Source organism: Chiloscyllium plagiosum, chromosome 23 (genome assembly GCF_004010195.1).
Source record: "Chiloscyllium plagiosum isolate BGI_BamShark_2017 chromosome 23, ASM401019v2, whole genome shotgun sequence".
Lineage (NCBI taxonomy): Eukaryota > Metazoa > Chordata > Chondrichthyes > Orectolobiformes > Hemiscylliidae > Chiloscyllium > Chiloscyllium plagiosum.
The window spans coordinates 5,298,112-5,304,111 of NC_057732.1; positions in this window are offsets into that span (position 1 = coordinate 5,298,112).

The window sequence follows — 6,000 nt, forward strand, 5'->3', positions numbered from 1 at the left end:
TCCCTAAGAGCATTGTGGGTCACCCCACAGCGGTACTGCAATGGTTCAAGGAGGCAGCTTACCCCCCACCTTCTCAAGGGCAACTAGGGACAGGCAATAAATGCTGGCCACCCAGCAACACTCAAGAATGAACAAAAACGTATCTGCTCCCAGGAGGACCAGTTCCACCACAGAACACACCAGATGGCCTCCTTCTTTAGAGACCACAATTTCCCTTCCCATATGGTTAAAGATGCCCTCCAACGCATGTCGTCCACATCCCGTACCTCTGCCCTCAGACCCCACCCCTCCAACCGTAACAAGGACAGAACGCCCCTGGTGCTCACCTTCCACCCTACCAACGTTCACATAAACCAAATCATCCGCCGACATTTCCACCACCTCCAAACGGACCCCACCACCAGGGATAATTTCCCTCCCCACTCCTTTCCACCTTCCGAAAAGACCGTTCCCATTGTGACTACCTGGTCAGGTCCACGCCCCCCTACAACCCACCCTCCCATCCTGGCACCTTCCCCTGCCACCGCAGGAATTGCAAAATCTGTGCCCACACCTCCTCCCTCACCTCCATCCAAGGCCCTAAAGGAGACACTTTAACCCCAGGGCATCAATGTGGACTTCAACAGTTTCCTCATTTCCCCTTCCCCCACCTCACCCTAGTTCCAAACTTCCAGCTCAGCACTGTCCCCATGACTTGTCCTACCTGCCTATCTCCTTTTCCACCTATCCACTCCACCCTCTCCTCCCTGACCTATCACCTTCATCCCCTCCCCCACTCACCTATTGTACTCCATGCTACTTTCTCCCCACACCCACCCTCTCATTTATCTCTCCACCCTTCAGGCACTCTGCCTTTATTCCTGATGAAGGGCTTTTGCCCGCAGTGTCGATTTTGCTGCTCCTCGGATGCTGCCTGAACTGCTGTGCTCTTCCAGCACCACTAATCCAGAATCTGGTTTCCAGCATCTGGAGTCATTGTTTTTACCTAAGAAAAAACACAGTCCTGCCATCCACAGATATCAGTTTGGTGGTCATAGCAAGAATGTGATTGCGTTAGAGAGGCTGGAAAGGAAATTTGCCAGGATTATGCCTGGGCTGAAGAGTCAGTGCTTTGAAGAAAGATTGGATGGGTTGAGATTGTTTTCCTTGGAGGAGCAGAGGTTAAGAAGAAATATTATTGAGGTGTATGAGATTATCAGGGACAAAGGAGGCACTTTTACTATTAGCAGCAGAGCCACTAACCAGGGAACATAGACCTAAGAGGCAGATGGCTAAGAATTTTAGAGAAAGTTTTACAATGAGAGGGTGGGAGTGTGGAGTCCTCTATCTGAAAGGGCATTTGATTTGAAACTCTAGTAACAGTTAAACAATATATAAATGTTCACTTGCATTGCCCCAATCTCTGCACCAAGAGCTGGAAAATGGAATTATTGTAATCACCAATTATTGTCAATCCCTAAATAATGCTGGAGATGGTGACTTCTTGAAGCACTGCAGTTCATGTGGTATGGGGCACCTGCAGTACTGTTAAGCAGCAGATCCAGAATTTTGACCAACGACACAAATGTTGGAACTCCACTCATCAGGCAAGTGGGGAGTATTCCATCACACTCCTGACTTGTGCCTTGTAGTTGGTGGACAGTCTTTGGAGAGACAAGAAGTAGCTACTCATCACCCAATTTCCAGTCTCTGACCCGCTGTGGTGGCCATTGTATTATATGGTGATCCCAGTTAGTTGCTGTTCAGGATGTTGAGAATAAGGGATACAGTGGTGGTGATGCCATTGAATAGCATTGGACGATGGTTAGATTCTGTCTTGTTGGAAACGGTCATTTCTTGATACCTATGTTGTGCAAAACAAGAATAAGATGAGTGAAAAAGATTTGAACAGCTACCTACTTCACACCAATGAGATAAAAAGGCAGAGATTTATGGAACAATTCGGCGCTATACCTGAAAATCTAACAAATTAGATTTATTTACATTAATATGTAAATTATCACAGACATGAGGAAAAAAGTGTATTGAATTATTTTAATTGTTCTCTTATCTGTCAATGACAGAACAGGTTTTTAATTAATTTATTTCAAAATCACAGTGGTCTGCTTCCCCAAATTCTTTGTAAGATTCAATGTTTAAAAAACACCCACAGCAAAATCCTTTAGGGTAAAACAAAGTAGGATTTAGTAATGCATTCAAAAATGAGGTGGGGGCGGGGGGGGGTTGGTGGAATGGTTTGCAATACATCTCTGCACACAAATGCATTCAAGGAAGGAAGGGAAAGGAAGTAAGTTTTAAATTACAAAATACTTCAAAGCAAAGATATTTGTTCATATGAATTAGAGTCCAATAAATGAATGTCCTTTCAACTGGTTGGTGCGTTACGATCTCTCCTGTGACTTGTGGAAACCACAATAGTTGTAAACTAAAATCGGTTAGCTTTGCAGACAAGGGACAGACGCTTTCTTGAAATCAGACTTTTGAGATAGATTAAGGCTAGTTTTGAGATAGATTAAGGTTAGTTAAACATGGAGCTGCTTTGCTGCTGTTTTCTCTTCTGGTGTTACATGAGAACTACAGAGAGAAGTCCAAAACTATATGATTACATAGGCCAGTTCAAATAAACTAGCTGATTTAGTCTCATGACAGGGGTTTAGTTAAAAATCACACAACACCAGGTTATAGTCCAACAGGTTTATTTGGAAACACTAGCTTTTGAAGCGCTGTTTCTTCGTCAGGTGGTTCCTACACGTGCCACCTGATGAAGGAGCCAGGTCTTCGAAAACTAATGCTTCCAAATAAACCTGTTGGACTATAACCTGGTGTTGTGTGATTTTTAACTTAGTCCACCCCAGTCCAACACCGGCATCTCCAAATCATGACAGGGGTTTAGATTGAGCCAAGAGTGCGGTGCTGGAAAAGCACAGCAGGTCAGGTAGCATCCGAGGAGCAGGAGAATCATTTAGAGTGAGCCATCTCAGTGAACAAAATTCCTCGGTGACCTCTCATCTAAACCCAAACTGTGTTTAGAAGATAACAAAAAAATTGTTACCCCATTTTTAACATAATGAGTTTTCTTTCATATATCTCTAACTGGGAAGACACATTGTCTGTAGACACTTTCTGTGACTTGACTGCGATGTCTCTACAATGCAAAGAGTGTGACAGTCCAGGAGGCTGACAGGAGCTTTTGTCCCCTGGTTATTGCTATTGAGAATGTTCCAGAACTTCTTATTGACTGTCATCAGATGCAGCTGAGAGAGGTTTAGGCTATTCAAAAAAATAACTGGGTTGTAAGTTCATTGATGAGCTGATTGAGGTAGTCAATGATAATTGATAAACGATTTGGATGTGAATATAAGAGGTGCAGAACTACCGCAGTTAGGTGGTAGTGTGGGGGTGAAAAAAACAGGAATGTCAGGCACCCTGTTCACTCCGAGAGCTGACTCTGAGGGAACTGGACCTGAACAAAAAAAAATATAAGAGGTACAGATGGTATTGACTTACGGCTGGGGAATGATTTGGCAGGAGTGAAAATTATAGCTTTGCCTATAATCAAAGAAAGCCCAGATTTAGGTGGTAGTGTGGGGGTGAAAAAAAACAGGAATGTCAGGCACCCTGTTCACTCCGAGATCTGACTCTGAGGGAACTGGACCTGAACAAAAAAAATCTAAGAGGTACAGATGGTATTGACTTACGGCTGGGGAATGATTTGGCAGGAGTGAAAATTATAGCTTTGCCTATAATCAAAGAAAGCCCAGATGAGTCAAAAGAGATGGAAGATATTTTCCATTGTGTGACCAGAGCAATGGTTAAACGAAGAGGTCTCAGTCATGCCGCAAGCAACAGTTTGGGTAAATGAGAAAATGTATAGGTTAGTATGTTTGCAGAGGACACCAAAACTAGTGATTTGGTGGAGAATGAAGAAGGTTGATCAGATGTGCCGATGGGCTGAGGAGGAGCAGACAGAGTTTAATTTAGATAACTGCAAGGTGCTGCATTTTGCTAAGGCAAACCAGGGTAGGACTTATACACTTAATGGTAGGGTCCTGGGGAATGTTGCCGAACACAGACACCTTGGGGTGCAGGTGCATAGATCCTTGAAGGTGGAGTCACATGTTGACAGGGTAGTGACGAAGATGTTTGGTACACCTGCCTCTATTGGTCAGTGCTTTGAGTATAGCAGTTGGGAGGTCATGTTGCAGCTGTACAGGACATTTGTTCAGAAAAGACTTACAAGGATGTTGCCGGAGTTGGAGGGTTTGAACTATAGGGAAGAGGCTGAATAGGCCGGGGCTAATTTCCCTGGAGCGTCAGAGGCTGAGAGGTGACCTTATACAGACTTTTAAAATCATGAAGGGCATGGATAGGGTGAATAGACAAGGTCTTTTTCCCAGGGTAGGGGAGTCCAAAACTAGTGGGTTTAAGGTCAGAGGGGAAAGATATATAAGTGACCTAAGGGTCAACGTTTACAAGCAGAGGGTGGTCTGTGTATGGAATGAGCTGCCAGAGGAAGTGGTGGGGGCTGGTACATTTAAAAGGCATCTGGAAGGGTATATGAATAAGAAGGGTTTGGAGGGATATGGGCCGGGTGCTGGCAAATGGGACTATTAATTTAGGATATCTGACCGGCATGGGCCGAGTCGGACCAAAGGATCTATTTCCAAGCTGTACAACTCTATTTCTCTATCGATAAATTTTGTTTTCCCCCAGTAGCTGGCAGAATAATAAACAAACACTTTTTTTTTGAGGATCTTGTGACAGAGCGGTCGTGTCCCTGTCACTGGGCCAGAAGATTAAGAGGTCAGATCCCACTTATGTTGATCATATTTGTCTGAACGACTGATTAAAAATATTGAAATAAATTGCTTCAAATCAAGTGGTGTTATGGCATACTTCTGGAGCTGGAGGGACTTGAACCTAGACCTTGAACCTACCACTGTACCACAAGAGGCCTTTGGGATAAAAACAAGCATGTGATGCTCCGAGTTGAAGATAATCACACACAAGAAAAGAAAGCCAGAACAGGAATTCTCCAGCACCAGTGCTCCTCACTTTTTCCAAAAGGTTTCCCAACAACCGGGGCTATTGGACTCAATAAGTGAAGCTGAGAAAGACTGTAGCTGGACTGAGGGGTCTGGTAGAGCAGAAGAATAGGAGGAGACCACTTAGCCCTCAAGCCTAACCTGCCATTCCATGAGATCGTTCCTACTCCGGTCTTCCCTTAGTTATTCCTGAAAACTCAATTCTGAAAATTCCAACTGCGATATCCTCCTTTGTGGGAGCTTTCCAGATTTGCACAACTATTTGTGGATCTTGTTTCTGTGGTGGAACATTCTGATTCCTTCTGGAACTCTAACAGGCGATGGGAAGCTACAGCTGGACGCTTGGAAAATGCAAGTTTTTTTGCCATTAGATGTTCATCAGTGTGTCCATGGAATGGCCTTGTTATCTTCCTTACCATCTGCAAAGGATTTCAGTTGCTCTGGTATACCAAAGCAGGAGATTGACATTGTGAAGGAGGGCTGGTTCATGTTCGTGAGAGAGAGAGAGAGACAGACAGAGAGAAAGCAAAAGATTTCCTTTTCAGTTCTGAATTCCTTGCCAGAATTAAAAGCCCTTCTTTTGCGCAGGCTCAAGTGAGCTCTTGACTTGAGTTAACCATGAGTCAATGTGCCCAGCCTCAAGCACCAAAGAGTCTTGCTGCTCAACAGCCATGTGACTGCGATGGGTCATAAAGCAACTTCATTTTGCCTGAGTCGAGCCTCTTGGTGGTGGTGGTGCGGGGGGGGGTGGTGGAACTGTTTTGGGCTGGTCATGTGACAGCAGCCATGCATGGCCACAGCCTGGGGCTCAGGTCTCCTCCGGCACTGGGCTCACTCTGCTCCCAGTCTGGCGCACTGACCTCTACACCGCTGAAGCCAAACGCCAACTCGAGGACACCTCTTCCTACCGCCCCCTCGACCATGACCCCACCCCACATCACCAAACCATCATCTC